The sequence below is a fragment of the Crocodylus porosus genome, unplaced genomic scaffold, assembly GCF_001723895.1.
Source record: "Crocodylus porosus isolate Cpor-Errol unplaced genomic scaffold, CroPor_comp1, whole genome shotgun sequence".
Lineage (NCBI taxonomy): Eukaryota > Metazoa > Chordata > Crocodylia > Crocodylidae > Crocodylus > Crocodylus porosus.
In genome coordinates this window covers 4,601,270-4,618,147 of record NW_017728940.1, presented here as the reverse complement: position 1 = coordinate 4,618,147, position 16,878 = coordinate 4,601,270, and the positions used below count along the sequence as shown (strand labels likewise).

The window sequence follows — 16,878 nt, the reverse complement described above, 5'->3', positions numbered from 1 at the left end:
AGGCTTAGACTGTGGAGCACAAGATTGCTGCCTCCAGAGGGAAGCACTGCTTCACTGAGCTTTTGCAAAGCCTTCTGATCCCATCATGCCCATACCAACCAGCCCACCTACACTGGTGACAGCCAGTTGGGAACCTGCTTGGAACAGGGTTTTTTTTTTTCTCCCCTGGCTATTTCTGTTTCAGCTGGCAGCAACAAGGAAAGCACTGGGGATGTGTCCCACAGGGTTTCTATTCTTACAAAGCAGATTCAGGTCTCAGCTGGCGTCCATCAAGTCTCAGTACCAGCTTGGTTTTTACCCAATGGTTTTCTAGGGGACAGGACAGCTTCTGGACAGGATTCAGGCAAAGACCACCGAAGGAGGGGGTTTTGAATCCACGTGGATCCTAATGGATTAGTAACGCCACCTGAACCTGGCTACCTCGGCCCACAGGAAGGGCTAAGAAGGGGAATGGCATGGCCATGCACAGTATGTTTGTGTGTCTGGTTCCATCTGCGTGCAAAAGGAAGCGTGCAAGGGCCTGATTCAATGCTGGCAGCAGCCAGGCTATGCTCCCAAATGGTTGCTATGGAAACGCATTGAGTTTCTGGAGCCTTGCAATGTGGGTTACACTCTGCTCTGTGCAAATGCCATAGCTCCTGTCCAGCCTGGTGGTTTGAGATCAGAGAGACTGCTTGGGTGATTCCTGTGCCCACAGGATACCGAACTGTTGCATGGGAGAAGCTGTAGTTCGTTCCTAGCTGGCATTTGCAGATGGGCTATGAATGGATTTATTATCCTGGTCACAATATAGATGATTCACCCCAGCTGGTTAGTTGCTTAATGCAAGGTAAAACATAATAGACTCAAATGCAGACTGGATAGAGCAAACAGCTGCAACTAGAACAATTAAATACCTGATATAATAAAGGAAACTGGCACAGCATCCCACATGCAAGGACAGAAACGAACAGGTGTGCATACATGTACATCGAAAGGCATGCACACTTGCATTTGTGTGCAGTCTTGGATGTGCACTGCATGTGGTCTGATACACACACTCCCCACCCAAGCACACACTTCTGTAAATAAATATGCCTATGTGCACACAAGCGCAGGTACTCACACATGCACATTGTGGCCTCTCCAGTTTGGCTGTGTTCACTGGCACGGCTCTGCCTTAGATAATTTCAGACCCCTGGCTCTGGTCTTATCTGCCTTAGTGCTAGTTACGCAGGGCCAGGATCTCTATTTTTGGCGTTTACTGGAGTCCTACAGTTTCCCCACCTGCAAAGGGCCCACTGATAAATTCAGGAAAACAAGAAGGCATCCATCTCGATGGTTAATGCACCTCCTCTCCTTCCTGCTAGAAGACATGCTGGGCATGGGTCAGCTGCTGTGCCAGCCAGCGGCTGTGAGCAAGTTTGATTCTTTTGTGGGCAGGCAGTGTGACTGTGATGTGCCAGTCCAGTGCCTCACACCCTGGGTTAATCATTGACTCCCTCCCCTCGCACGCCTGCACAGGACAAGGTTGCTTTTCCTCTGTGGGCTCCCTGATACTTTTCTCTTGCCTGCTCAGGTGAGAGACACAGCATTCAAAGAGCTGGGAACCTCTGGTTTAACTGCTTCGAAGTAAGCGCAGTACCAGGGCAGCGGGCACCATGCGGGTGAGTGTGTCCTTTCTGTCTGCTTGGCCCCTGGCCAGGCTTGTGACCGTTTGGCTAGAGTATGGGTGCTGTTCAGTCACCTTGAGCTCCAGAGCAGAGTTTCCTTCTGCTCCTGTTTCCCGCAGGCCTCTCCAGGTCATTCTCTCCAGCCCAAGTGGTAGCAGCTGCTTTCCTGGAATTTCTCAGGAAACCTGGCAGGTGCTCAGCTGAGTCCACCGGGAGGGACCTTTTGTCCCACAAAGCCCCTCCTCTTGCATCTCTGCCCTCGAGTGTTTTGGATGTCTGCTAGGACCTGCCAGGGGACTCTGCACCCATAGCTGAATGAATAGGTTTTGCTAACACTAGCCCTCCATCTGCCCTAATATGGGATCAGTCTCCAGTTTCCCTCCTCCAGTCTTGTCCTGTGCGGTGCTGAGCTCAGGGGGACTGAAGAGCAGTCTGGACCCCAGAGGATTGGGCTCCTCACCTACTGTGTATTGGTTCTGCATGCCACTAGAGAGCTGCCAGACCGCCAGGAAGAGGAGTTTTGCATTATGCCCATGTCCATGCTTTGCCTGGCAGTGCTTGCCCAGCCACCCAGTAGGTCTGTGGCCAGAGAGGGATTAGGGCACACCCAAAGCCAAGCAATCGGGCTCGAGCAGTCTCTAGTCTGTTGAGCAGTGCCTGCGGCAGTCCCAGGTCTCCATGCCTCGCTCCCATGCAGGTGGCTCTGCACAGGCGGAAGGTGTCCATCTCTATAATTCTGTAAATTCAGATCTATAAATTTTGAGGTGAGTGATTGATTGCTAATGGAAATCATCAGCTCCTCATGCAGGCATCTGAGTGTGTGTGTGTGGCAATCTGGGAAGGGATTTATACCCTTGAATAGTCACTGAAAAGATGATCTGACTGCTTCCCTCTGTCTGGCTGTCCATTACTAGTTAAAATCTTCAGGCGGAGAAGAGAAGACTTCAGCCTTAAAGGCACATACTCCCCTTGGAAAAGCAGCCAGCAGTTCCTCACCCTGCTCCCTCACTGCTGAACTAGTTTTGGTCTGGAAAAACCAATGCTGTTTTTGTTACCTGTACATGTGTATTAATTCATTAGATTCTACTTAGGTTAAATTAAGTAGATTTAGCTAAGCACCTGCAGCTGGGTCCAGCCAGTCTCTGGGCAAGCACAGTAAAGCCCAGGTAGCTGAGTGAAGATACAAGCAACTGAGAGCCAGGGCTTCCAGATGCTCCTCCTGGCTCCAACACTGATTGCCTTGGGCAAGTCACTTCTCTGGCCTGTGCCTCAGTTCCCCCTGCTGTAAGATGGGGGTTATTCACTTGCCCACCTCAGGAGTGTGTTGCAAATCTCAATTCCCTGTTTGCATTTTGCTTTGAGACTCCCAGTGCCAGCCAGGCCTTGCAATACGATTCTTTTGGCTACAGGCTTAGCTGTTACCAACTCTCTTTTCAGCACCCTAAGTATCTCTCCCAGCTAACCTGCTCCATGTCTGTGTGGTATCAAAAAAGTGACAGTGGCTTCCATTTGCTTTCGATTTGATTGCAAGTGATTCTTTTCTCTAGCCCAGGCTCCAGCAATTGAAGCGAAGGGATTTGCAAGGAAAGGGAGGGAAATTATCTTACAGCAATAATTTTGCTAAGTGCTATGTAGACAAGCCCCTGAGTTAGAGGGAGAAAAAGGGCTGATGGATGTCCTCCTGGCCTGCATGACGGTCATCAGACATTGTGGGGACCTGCAGAATCCCCATGGCATCACTTTGCCAAATTTAGAATCCAAATGGGGCACACTTTGGTCTTTAGTTTACACCCAAAGAAATCAGGAGTGTCTGGAGACAGTGGAGCAGGACTGGAGGGAAACCGGCATGATCACCGATCAGAACAGCAGCATTTTGCACTGGAGAAAGGACACCGCAAAGTGCCAGGCCACAGAGATTCGGCTCTGGCAGAATATGGGTTCTGAGCTACTACACAGAGTTTATTTTACTTGCTAACATAAAGCAAGAGCAACTTCCAAGGAATTATTTTTCCTACAAACAAACCTCCAAAGGCTGTGAGATACCTGGGGAGGTGGCTGTTATCCTGGATGGTAATTACCCTTGAAAAAATGGGATCTATTAAAGGGAATGTCTAAGCTTGTGTCACCTCCTCAGTAATAAGGGAGCACATGCTGCCAGCTGGGAAGGAGGGAGATGCAGCCAGACACTGGTGTGCCAAAATATGGTCGCCACAAGACAGCAGCTGTTTGTGCAGCTGAATGTAAAAGGGCAGCTACCTACAGAAAGGAAACTGGGAGTGTTTGCTGCACAAGGGTGATCCTGTGGGGAAGAGCCTTAGGATTGCGTGACTGGGCAGCTGTGGAGAAAGGAGGTCATACGGGGGTCTGGTTCCCTACCCTCAGGAGGGAAATGGACCTGGGTTGAAAGACCCATCCATGTTTTGGGGGTTGGAGCCTGGGGTTTGTACCTTCCCTGTCCTTTTTTTCATGTTAAAAGCCCGGGTAGGTTTGCTATCATGTACATCCTGATGTAGTGTGACCCATATTGACCTCAATTGCAGAGAAGGCATCTTGGGAAGGTTGAAAAAAAGTTTCCCAAAGCCCTAGATTTAAAGTAACCATGTGTCCGAGGTGGCACTAGTGCTGGCTCCCATCACCACCAAATGGTTCATGCGACTGTAGCAGCACTTAAAGCTTGGCTGAGGTCAGGGATCCATTGTGTGGGCACTGCAGATGCAGTATAGTGGACAGCCTTGTGCCAGAGGTCTCACAGCTTAACTAGATCAGGTAGAAAAGGAAAGGTTATTCTTACTGTAACTCATGTAAAGGCCCACAAAGTATCAGGAGCAGAGCCAAGACCTCAGCCACATGCTTTTGTAGCCTGCTGCCATGCCTTAGTCCAAGGCCTAGCCTTGTCAGTACCTTGACCATGAATGAAGGCCTGCACAGGTGTCTTAGAGGAAGAGCTGCCTGTAATGCTCCCTCTGCAGCTTCCTATGGAGTCACTCCTCAGTTAGAACGAAGTTATGTTGCACAAGAAGTAGGGAGCAAGAACCTGTCTTAAGAAGGCTCCGTGCAGGTAATATGGTGCCTTGTAATCAGCAGTTCATTCTGTGTCAATCTGGGCTTGGGCTTGGGAAAGTCCTATGTGGTGAGAGCCAGAGCGCGCCCAGGGTCTGCTTGTGTCCACCAGCTTTAGCAGAGCCTGCCCTTTCATAGCCACTGCAGACAAGGCTTGGCTCTGCTCTGCTGTGCTCAGGAGCTAAGCCAAGAGGCTCAATCCATCACATCCAGCAGGATTTATTCACCAAGGGCTGCTCAGGGAGACTATCCTGGACCATGCAACACTGTATAGTCGATGAGCAGTTTGGAGTGGGTCCTGAACACTAATGTGCAGCCCTGCCTGGTCCAGGCCTTTGGGTGAGCCAAACCCCAGCTTCTCCTGCTTCTCTGCCCCACTCCTCATTCACAGCAGGGTGACTGCCAACTGCCAGTCCAGACTGGTTAGAAAAGCCCCTACATATGGTGGAGCTGGGGGCAGTACAAGCCAAAACCTCAACCCCCCTACCCTTCCCACAGAGCCCTGCAAAAGTCTTTTGAAGGGAGGCTGGAGTAGCATTAGCTTACAGCCTACAGACTGGTCACACAGGGAATAGATTCCTAGTAAAACCTAGGGCTGCTAATTAACACCTTTATTAGCTTTGCCCTCAAATATCATAACAGCAGTCCATAGGTCCATCTTGCCCAGTATCCCGTGTTACACAGCAGCAGAAAGTGAATGCTGAAATGAAGCTCGAATGTGGTATAGCCAGAGTTTTTTTCACTTTTCCTCTCTCACTTTCAGCCTCCAGCATTTAAGGTCTAAGAAGTTCTGATTCAGAGGCTGTATCTCTAACTTCAAGGCCCAATAGCTACTGATGCCCCTTTCCTCCAATATGTCCAATCCCTTTTTGAATCTGGTTAAACTGTCAGCTTCCACAACAACCAGCAGCTTTCCCTGCATCCTGCTGCCACTGCCAATACTCAGCACAAGCTGCTCATCCAGTTCCCTATTGCCAGCAGAGCAGTGAGCCTGGCTCTGGGAGGAGGCAGGAACAAGGATGCAATGCCCTAATTTAATTCAGTGGCAATGACCTCAAGCTTCTGGGCACCCCAGCTAGACTGTGTGCTCTGCACAGGCCCCACAAATAACCCTGCAGCCTAAGATTAAGCAGTAGTGTGCTAGGGCATGATTGCATGTGTGAGTGTAGGTAGGCAGGACTGCTCACCCTGGCTGGCAATGACTGATCAAACCTTAGTGTGTCAGGCATTCATCTCACTGCAAATCATGGAGCCAGCAGCAGCTGGAGCAGCAGGGATACGGATGGGAAATTAATGAGCTTGCCACCTTCATCTATTTAACCATCTGTTCTGCTCTAATAGGACACATTTTACTTCATGCTACACCTGGGTAATTACCAGCATGGCACCAACAAAGCCCTGTATCCCCACGAAGTGAGCTTCTGCTCCCAACACTGCAAAGGAGATGGTGGGACTGGCTCCAGCTGCCTTTCCCCCCAGGGGCTGATTGCCAGCGAGTACTGTTTGGCTGGAGGAAAAGAAAGAGGCATGGAGGTGGCTGGAGTAGGGGCTGGCAGAGTATTATCTTTGTTCCCATTGCACTCCTGCATATGATGTGTCAGAGCAGTTGTCGCTCAGGGCCACAGAGGATGAGAATGCAAGAGAAGGACTCCTCCTGGAGAAATACGGCTTTATTGAGGGAGCTGCCACAAGGGCCCTGCAAGTAAAGCAAAGGCAGGAGTACTACAACACAGTTTGGTTATGGTAGTGCGGAGCATCCCAAAGGCCTGTGAGGGCAGATGAAAGTGATGCTGCCAGCTCTTGTGATTCTACTGCGAGTATCTTGCTATTCCCTTTATTTCTTAAGGCCCCAGCTTCTGGGATCATAAGACTGTGTGAGAAGTTCAGTTTTCAGTTGAAGAAAGAAATCTAGTTCCCAACCTTCCTGGTAGGCAGAAGGAACTTGGGAATGGACCTAAAGGCTCTGAAGCTGGGGGCAAAGAGAAATGACCTTGCTTTTATTATTTTGTCAGTCTCCTGATCTTACTCCACTGTTCTGCTTTTAAAGCCCTAGGCTCATAGGAAAGCAGGGTTAAGAGGGACCTCATGAAGTCCTTTTGGGGTTGGCAGTCTGGGGAAGGTCCCTCTCCAGTTCCTTTGTGACTCCTGGGTGTGATCCAAATAAGCCACCTCTCTGGTTATCTCCTTCAGCTGAAATGGTTTGTAAAGGGAACAAGAAGGGCCCTTGGCAGCTCCAGGGTGCTTCTCACACAGAGCAGCCCCCTTCCTTCCCCTTGCCCCACATAAAGAGGGCAGTATTGATAACTTCAGGGGGCTGATGTTAGTACACATGGTGTTTTGTCCCCATTACCCTCCTAGAGCCAGCACACTCCTAGGAGAGGGTCTTTGCTCAGGGATGGACCCAGTCAGGAGGAAAGGGAGGAGCTGAATGAGGAAAAGTCTAGTCCTGAAGACAATTCAGAGCAGCCTCAGGACTGCTCTAATTTATGCCCAGGTGTCTGTGACCTTCAAAGGGCCTGTCTGGTAGCTCCACCATACACGGTGGCTGCCCTTGCTGAGTGCGGTTTTCAAGAGAACCTGATGACTTGCTCTGTTTCACATCCTTTCTGTAAGGGGTCAGGTCCTGAGATTAAAAGGTGGGGAGAGTAAAGATGTTACATACCCACAGAGGACTAAACAATGATTTCAGTTACTGATATGTAAATCTGCAGTATTCCTTTGTCTTCAATAGAGGTGCTTCAGATCCACACTGGGGTACCCAAGGGAATTTGGCAGTCAAGTGCCTTCTCGTGGTGGCTCTAATTATATCCTGTATTACATACCTGGAGAGGTTGGGGGCTGGGGAAGCTTGGTGTGCTGTTCCTTGAACACTTCGAACAGTGGTTCTCAACCCTTTTCGGACTGTAACTTTTGTGAATGGAGTGGTACCCGAGTTTAGAAAGGACTTTATATATTACAGTGCTTGCCCCCTTGCAGCAGGGCTGGGTAGTTGGGGATGGCAGGGACAAGGACAAGCCTTAGCCTGTGTTTATCTACTTAGCTTATGTGCTTATCTCTTCACACCTTGCTTATCTCCTCATACCTCGTGGCACCCTTTACAGGATTTGGTGGCATCCCAGGGTTCCCTGGCACCTAGGTTGAGAATCACTGACTTAGGTTACAGGTGATGATCTGCTAACAACAAGTCGCAATGCTACTCCCCAGCCATGAACCTGGCTGTGCCAGATAGGGCTCCTGAGAAGAAGCAGCTGCTGGAGGAGCGGTCGTAAGCTATCATTCATTCTTGAGGTCCAGTGATTAATGCTGGATCAGTCAGCTTCTCAGCAGTGAACACCTGATGGATCCAAGGCTGTGAGACTGACAGTCATTTTGTACCTTGTGGTCTGCTGCTGTCTCAGCCTGACCTAGGTTGGGGTCTTGCTGCATTCACCCTTTATTCCTTAGAACGGTACAAGAGCTTTTCATTCAGGCTGCTGAGTTTGGGGGGCTTTGGGATCCTCAGAGGGAAAGTATCTAGGATGTCTTTGCTGTTGTACATGGGCACGCCTGGATGCTCTGAGTGGCATTGAAACATTCCTGTGAGCAGCCATTTTTGCCTGACTTTGGCATCTGGACAAAGGCTGTCTCCTTACACAGTTTCCAGTAGCCACCGTGCAGGCCAGCTCTGCTTTGCCATCCCCCTTTGGCATACCCTGAGGTGCAGAAAGTTACACTGACATTGCCCCGCAGTCAGAGACTCAGCCATCCTCTGCAATCACAGTGGGAAAGGAAATGATCAGTGCCCTCCTGGTCTTGGGCAGGAAAAGGACAGCAACTGGCAGACCGCTGGTTTTGTGGTGACTCATGCTCTTGAGATTAGCAGTGTTACTGCTTTTGCTTTTGATGTTGGGTGCCATCATACTGATCCTCCCCTCCACCCCCAAAATCGCTCACTCAACTTTCCATCAGCCCCGATCAGCGTGAGCACTTGCCGTGGGGAGGATTAGCAATGACGTGCGGCCAAGCTGATGTTACTATTTCCAGTGTCGGTGTGGGGAGCAGGGACAGTGCTCGGCACCCTGCGAGCACTCCCAGCAAATGAGCAGCCTGCTTCTGTTCGACTTTCTATCAAGTGCCAAAGGGCGACTTTTGGCACATTAGTGAAAGGGACATTTTGGGCGAAAGCACATTGATCGGACAGCTCGGCTTCCAGCAGGGCAGGGTGCGTGTCTGCCTGCCTGTCTGTATGCATTGGTCAGTCTCACCTCCAACCCTTTCCATCATAGGGGTCTCAAACCTGTGAGCATTTTGTGTCCCTGATTTAAAAGGGTGTTGTTCTGTGCTATCCAAGGCAAGAGGTGCCTGCTGCAGAGTCCCTGCCCTGGCTCCCTGGTTACTTTCCACTGCTCTCTCTCCTGCCTGCCACAGTGTCACCTCCAGTTGTCTGTCTGTGTCTCCCAGCCATCACTCTGTCCCTTGTTGTCAGTCTTGTCTCCCAGGCTCTTCGAGTCACTGGCTCAGTCAGGGCTTCATCTTGCAAGGTCCTGTCTGCTATTAGTGACAAAGGAGCTCAGCATCTTGGAGGACTGGACCCTAGAAGCAGAGCTCTTCCCCCTTCTCCTTTTGGACTTGCTGAGCTTCTGCTGGTTGTTTGGCTGGCAGGGGCAGAGGCAGAGATTAACCCAGTAAGTCGGGGTGCAAAGTGGTCCATGCTGAGGTATTTAGAGGCCCAAGCAGGGATGGAGCCCTATTTCTGTATTAGGTGCTGTACACACACACGTAGCCCTAAAGAGCTCTCACAGCCCCTCTTCTGCATTTGCAATTAGCACCAGCAACACCGGCAACAAACCAGTGTCCTGCTGAAGCATTGGTGGCTTTTTTTACTCACTCAGTGTTCATGCACGAATCTGTCATGTCAGGCTTGACCAGGACAGTTTCTAGTTGCCAGAGACAGAAATGGACCGTCTCTTGATAGTGCCTGTTGCTACAGCTCTGTGCTTGCCAAAAAGTTCAGACGATGCAGCAGGAATTGTCCCAGGATCCTGTACTGCCTGTGACTAAGTCCTTGGTCTGCCCCGGCCTGCGTGGCTCTCTTCAGTGAGGGCACACCCTTCCTTCAGCCAGCACCGCCCAGGGAGGTGACATGGCTATCATTGCATTTATCATGACCATCTTGGCTTTAGGCTAATATCAGGCATAGTTTGCAGGCCCTGCAGCCTCTCCCGGCCCTCTGATATGTCCTCCACAGGAGGTCTATATTGAGCAAATTCTTTTTGGTGTTGGGTGGTGGAACCGGAGCGTGCTCCATCCACTCCATGCATTGACCTGGTATTGCAGTGCTTCCAGGACCGGTGCAAAAAAACAACAACAACAAAAACAAAAACAAAAAAGGCTATCATTGCATTTGGCTGCCTTTGACTCCCCAACCTAAATGATCCTGTACTCACTCACAGCTAGGCTCATTGCTTTGAGGCACCCTCTCACCGTGGGACGGTTTCCTCAGCAGGGCCTGACAGAGGCACTGCATTGTCCATGCGGTGGACTAGAAGTGCTGAGAGGAACACACCAGCTGAAGCAAGTCCCCTTTTTTCCAGTGTAGTATGTAAAGCCCCCCGCTCAGCCTTTTCTAGGGCACATTCATCTGAGCTGGAGAGGAGAGGGGTTAGTGAAGTCGGGGTAAGAAGAACTCGGTGATTTGAAACAGGGGTGTGGAGAGAGGTGGAGCTGGGACTGTGTGTGGAGGGCTTGGCAGAGCTGGCTCTGCAGCAGCCGTGGCTGGCAGCTGTCACTCTGTGGTGCATGGGTGTCCCTGTGACTGCTCCGAGGTCTCTTACTGTCTCTTTGCACAAGCAGCTGCTGCATCGCTCTGTGGGCAAAGGATAACCGTGCTGAGAACAGACCCAGGCCTGAGTACCAGATTCTCTTGGGGAAGTAACTCCACAGCCTGAAAGACGTCTGGAGGGGGAGACCCCACCCTTGGGAGCCTGGAGAAGGAGAGCCAGCCCACTCCGGAAGGCCACAGGTAAGGCTGCTCCTCCTGTGCCTCCAGTGTCGTGCAGCAGGTGAGCTAGGACACGCACTGCCCTGGCTCTGGACTTTCTGTGCTGCAAGCTCCAGGCTGCTCTTGGCAGGAAGGCTCAGATAGAGGCCGTGAGCAGACCTATCAGGCTCAGAGCCTGGTTCAGTGGGGACCCCCTACCCATTGCCGTCTTCAACAATGCAGATTAGTGGGTTGCTATGCAGCCAGCTGTTGCCTGCATGCTCTTGAAGTACCCAGGAGCCCTGCCACAACCCCCTGTCCTGCCAGACATGCATGCCACAGTATCTGTTTACAAGTTACTTAACTCCAGCCTGACATGAATGACAGAGTTCAAGGCCAGATGAGTCTGCTTGACCCCTCATCAGTTGGAAACAAGGGAAGGGTCATCTTCACTGCCAGCTGTGCATGCCCAGATCTCCACTCCTCAGTGGGTTAATAGTGGGAATTGAGTGACCACAGCTCATGACTCTGAGGTCCAATGTCACCAGGCAGTCTCCTGTCCAAGCAGTCCAACACCCAAGTTAGGCATGGCTCAGCTTGTGTTAAAAGAGTTCCCCTCAGTGCCCACTGTCCAGAGGGTCTGAGTCCACTACAACCCCAGCCACAGAGCCTGGTTCTTTAGCTGTTGGCTAGAAATACCTGCTTCTATCCCTGATTCAACCCCTGGTTGGTGGGGGAATGCTGCTGCTGCTGCCTCAGCCTGGCAAGGCTCTGCTCTCCTGCTACAACCCTTCGGGGCCTACTGAGATGCCTTTTATAGATGGGTGGGCCAAGGCCGGGCAGGAGTGTGGAGAGGCTGAGGCAGTTTTCTTTCCCAGCCTGGGTTAGAAACTGTCTCTTCCATGTGCGTTACTGCCAGGCAGTATTCATCATGCACTTGCATGTGCCTGCAAGCTCGTGTGCTGGTGGGGAGAGCATTGTTGTACTAGGGCGCCTGTAGGCATTGTGCAGGGGCAGAATAACTAACCACAGCTCCAGAATTAGAGACCAGTGTTTGCCGCCTGCCTGAGGGCGCAGCACCTTCCTGGGTCAGAGATTCTGCCAGGGAATCTGTGTAAGAGCAGGGGGAGGTGCCAGTCTGACCTGGATGTGCCATCTTGCTCTAGGGAAAGCATGACTGAGGTGGAGCCCGTGTTGGACTTTGCATCCTCTGGGAGGACTGGCCGAAGGAACGCCCTGCCTGACATCCTGGGCTCACCGGCCGGTGTCAGCCCTTCTGACCTCCCTCTCAAACTAGCAGAAATGTCTCTAAACGCAGGTATGTACCAGGCCCTGGGCCAGGCACTGCTGGGGGTTGGGAAGTGCAGGCCTGAGGACCCTTGCTTATGGAGCCACCAGAAACAGAGGAGATGGAGCAGGTGTCATGGTGTCTCAGGAATGCGGCACAGTGGTTGGAGCAAGGGACTGAGTCTGCTGGCTTACAATCAAGTGGCATCCCCTCTCTGGGAAGAGAGTTGCTATGTATTCCAATAGGCACCTCTGTAATTATTGTTTTTGTATCCTGTCAATCAGCAGCTTCAGTCCTGGACCAACACCTGTGGTGCTGGGCACTGTAGAAACACAGAGCACGAGTCCCTGATGCAGTGAGCTGCCAGTTGGAGTAGTGACCATGGCTTGTGGGTTTCCTACAGGACTACCCAGACCGTTTCCTAGAGCCGTTCTCCCCCCAGTCTAGTGTTCAGCTTTCTTGCCCTACTGGCTAATTCTTTCTGTGTGGGGATTGCAAAGGCACGGTTGTTTGAGGAACAGCACATTTGGCATTGTTGGCTGCCTGTGCCAAGACACCAGGGACTGAATAAGCCCAGGAAATGGGCCCTTTGAGGCAGGGCATAAGGATGGGCTGCTTAGGGATTAAGGGCTGTGGCAGGGAAATTGCTGGGGTAATGAGGACATCCGTAGGCAGGGGCTCTGGAGACAGTGGGGGCTGCAGCAGTGGGGCTGCCCAGGAGCTGGAAACCTAAGCTGCTGGGCTGCCCAGGAATCGGGCGCTGGGAACGAGGAAGCTTGTGCTGTATCATCTCTTCAGCAAGCTGCCCAACCTGCAGGCTTGTTCACTGCATTTATCCCTCCCGCTTTCTTCACAGACAGATCCCAAGAAATGCAGTCCCCGACCACAGAGGTGCCCCCTCAACAGCCCCAAAGCCCAGAGCTGAAGGACACGTCTTAACACTTCCCGTGGGCACATTTCTGACCAGCAGGGAAAGAGGAGACTGCCGAGCATCAACCAAGCTTTACTGGCGTGGCCTGGAGTTTGCTGGGTTTTCCTTGGTGCTATGCAGCAAGAACATCTTGTGTTCCTTGGAAGAGGGGAGCAGAGGAGGGACATGGAGCAGCCAAAGGGGAGTAAGCCCCTCCAGTCTGGTGCAGCTGGGACAAATCCCTGCAGGGAACCATTTTTTCTGTGGTGTTTAAGGGAACAAACAAAGGGACCAAGGGCTTTTGTTTTGGGGGATAGCTTCTTGTCTTCACACCTGCACAGTCAAGCAGCTCAGAGGCAGCCTTGCCCTAGGAATTGCTGAGGGGAGTAGCTATTTTTATGTGAGGGCACTGTCCACTGTGACATTTTGGGAGCAATTTCTTTGTTCTTTCTCTCATGATCCAGTATCCTTCTTCAGGCCTCTTGACAAGATTTGGGGAAATGGTCCAGAGAGGGGAACATGGTGCGGGTTCCACTCTGTGTCCCAATGGAGAAGCCTTTCTCTAAGAAGCAGGAGTCGGGGACCGTTCTTGGGCACGGTCCCACTGATCCAGGGACCCACTGTAACCCTTGCCATGTATGTGCGTGTATGTGGTGGGGGGGAGGGGGTTAGATAAATGCCCTGCCCTGGACTCTGTTTTTTGCATTTTTCCAGCTTGAGGGGATAAAGCTTGGCAGTGTCACCTCAGTCTCCCAACAGCCAGCCAACCAGTCCGGGCAGGCCACCGGTGCCAGTGCACCGAGCTTGTTGGTGAGGTGGCCTCAGCCATACCCCTCCCCACTTCTGTCCCAGGCCTGGCACCGACTCCCAACCTGGGTTCCTGTTAGAGTCCAGGCAAGGGGAACACTGTGCAGAGCTACTTCTTTCACTGCTGGCCCTGAGAAGCAGACCCTGCTCTGTAGCCACAGCATTTGCTCTGTAACCAATGAAGGCAGGAACAAGAGGAAGGGACCGCTGGGCTCTGCAGTGCATGGCAGGGGGACTGACCAATACTGTAGTGAACTCTGAGTGGAGGGAGGGTGACCTGACTTGAGGTAGGCAACAGGGTCAGCATAATGTCGGTGGGCTCAGAGCCGAGGACTGTGCTTCCTAAACACAGGCTTCCAGGACCTGGCCACATGCTGCCCTCTGCAGAACAGCTGATGTATTACACAGGGCTCAGCTCACCCACCTGTTCCCATCCCTTGCGTACCAAGCTTGCCGTGGCTGATCTGCAGGTGGCACCGAAGCCTGGGCAGGGACTGAATACCTGCTTTCCATCAAAGGCACAGGATCTCCTGCCTGGATCCCAGAGAAGCTGTTGGGCTGTGATCTCACTGCAGAGCATGAGGTGGGGCTCAGGGCTAGTAGGGTGCAATGGGCACAGGAGGGAGCTCTGGTGCAGAGAAACCTGATGACCTGCTTGCCCCTTAGCATGTGTTTGCAGTGTGAGAAGGCCTGGGAGCCCCAGTTATGGAGCAGGGCCCCAGTAGGTAGGACACTGGCCAAACACAGAGCACAGACCAGGGCCCAGCTGACAAGACCATGCGCAGCTTCCCAGTCTGCAAGGGAGCTCATACTGAGCTCCTACAGAGCAGCTTCTGGCTTTTCCCCACCATTCACCTGGCAGCCAGGACCAAGCTGATGAGCATGACAAAGAGTTGTGGGATACCTGGCTTAACAGAAATGAGCACTAAGCACCAAGCAGAACTCACTGCCACTGGCCTTGTTTCCAGTAGTGGGTGTGTACAGACACCAGGAGAACAGCCCTAGTCATGGGACAATCCCGCAAAGATTCTCCATCTTTAATGAATGATAGAGTGGGGAATGAGTTAGCCTGGAGTTAGGCCTTCCCTTCCCTTGCCATTTCTCCCTCTGGGCACCCCAGCTTCTCATCAGTGAGTATTCCCTTTGACAAGGCTGCCAGCTGCCCCATAGGAGCCTACCCCCTCCCTGCTGCACAGCTAAAATATTCAGATTTCAAAAGCCCATGCTGGTTTTGTCCCCCATCTCCCAAGGTTGAACAGTACCATATTTCTGGCTTTCCACCTTCTGCCAGTCCTAAGGGCAGGTAGCCTATGGCTGCCTGTCCTGGCCCTACCAATCTGAGTTTTTGGTGATTCTCCAGGTTCCCACGTGCAGTTAGGGGCTGTGTGGTAAGTATATCTATCCCATGTCATTAACTCGGTAACTTATCCTAAAACTCTTTTTCCTGCCTGGTTTTTCTGGGGTGATGCTTCCTGGCCTGATTCTGGGCAGCTCCTGCCTTGCCGGAATTGGGCCCTGAAGTGTTCAACTGTATTGCTGTTAGATCAGGATGAATCTCAGTGCTACAGCAGGTCACGGTCATCAATGCTACAGGTGCCTCTGTTGAACTGGCCAAGGAATATAAAACCCAAAGAATGAAATACTTCCACGGGCACCAAACATCCACTGTGCTACACAGAGATAACAACACTCTGTCATTCTCCAGCTCCTTTTACCTGGGAATTTCAGTCATTTATAAAATGATTGCATATACCCACAAATCTCACTCTGGTTATAAACATGTCACTGGTCCAAAGTGCTGATTATATTCAGGATTGGATAAGTATTTAAAAAATACAGACCCACTGAGCAACCCCTGAAGGCTCAACATGGATTTTATATATTAATGTCTCACAGCCATACACCCCATGCTATTAACCAATCCGGGCTCTCAGGTTTCTAGAGGTATAAAGCACTTATTTCTATCTGGGAAAGATCATTGTACCCAGTCTTTTACAATCATACCATTCAATTACCGTTTTGCCTTCCTCCCCCACCCTACCCTTCTTAATTTCCATTCTGATTTTTGGTAGCTGCCATTTCAAGAACTACTTGATCTACAATGTGATATTTCCTGCCATTGTTAAAGGGGGACACCTAGAATCACAGACTGCAAAAGGGACAAAGCATCAGTTTCAAACTTGAAATACCAGCCGCTAAAATCATATTTCATTGGCCATTCCACAAGTGCTTTGTCAGTGGGACCAAGCCAGATGTTTTCAGAACTAATCAGTCTTTCCCAAGCACATCCCAGGTTCAGAGCAAGCAACTGTGTCTCTGCCCTCCCTCCTGGGCTGTTAAACTTGTAAAACATCTGTCTGCCAGGACTGTGCTGCAAGGAGACAACAGGGGGAAACTTGGGTATATCTGGAATAAATCAACTGCCAGGAATGGCAAAGTTATAGTTTTACACAAGTGTCACCGAGACCAGGCTCTGGTCTCTCCGTCTAAATAATTCCTGAACAAGGATACTGGATTTAGCATCATTCTTACTATGTAAACAAGCAGTACCCTGGATTTAATGTCTGTACAATGTAGCTGTGTGTGTGTTGGTGTGGGTCCATGTTGGGTGCGTATAGCGTGTTCCTGCTGCTTCCTTGGGATTTTGAACTGAGCACAGAAAGTGTCTGGAGGCCGTGGTCTGGGGTGGACATGGGAACCAGAAACTTGTGACTACTGATTTGATCTGACAGTGCTAGGAGGAAGAAGAGCAGTTCCAAAAGGAAGCTCCCCCCTCTCTGATGATGTGTGTCCTTGAACATCAAACTGTCAATCTCATTCATTTTGGCTGGGGTATAGCTGGGCATCAGGAGAGGGTTGGCGTGGGGAGAGAAAGCAGTGTAGTTATTTAAAGAGATCACTGCGTGTCTGGGAGAGTCTTGAGCTGCTCACACCAGGGGACTTGTTTGAGTAATAAATTGTGAGTATTTTCCTGTGATCCCCTGTGCTGTGTGCAGTTTCTTTGGCAGGAGGAGGGTGCAGCGAAGGGGCAAGGGAAATTGCAAAATTAGGGGGTTCTTCCCAGCTTAGCTTTCTCTCCCTGACTTGCAAAGGGGAGTGTGAGGTACACCAGATGCTAAGCTGCTAGTGGGGCATGGGGCAGGGTGGAAGTAGGCACCAGGATTCTGTGGGGAAGATCTCCAAGCTGCAGCAGGTCTGCTTA

General features: G+C 51.2%; 1 long non-coding RNA gene across 2 annotated transcripts in view; it reads left to right on the top strand.

The window, feature by feature from the left end:
* LOC109318655 overlaps positions 1 to 16,653 on the top strand; it is a 36,096-nt gene extending 19,443 nt beyond the window's left edge. Inside the window, exons 1-4 of one of the 2 annotated variants that reach the window (XR_002103294.1) lie at positions 1,513 to 1,646; positions 10,545 to 10,713; positions 11,838 to 11,989; positions 12,816 to 16,653. This is a non-coding gene — a long non-coding RNA (uncharacterized LOC109318655). Of the gene's footprint in view, positions 1 to 1,512; positions 1,647 to 10,544; positions 10,714 to 11,837; positions 11,990 to 12,815 lie in introns of those variants that run through there. The other variant, XR_002103293.1, reaches the window with a different exon arrangement.
* Positions 16,654 to 16,878: the final 225 nt, after the last annotated feature.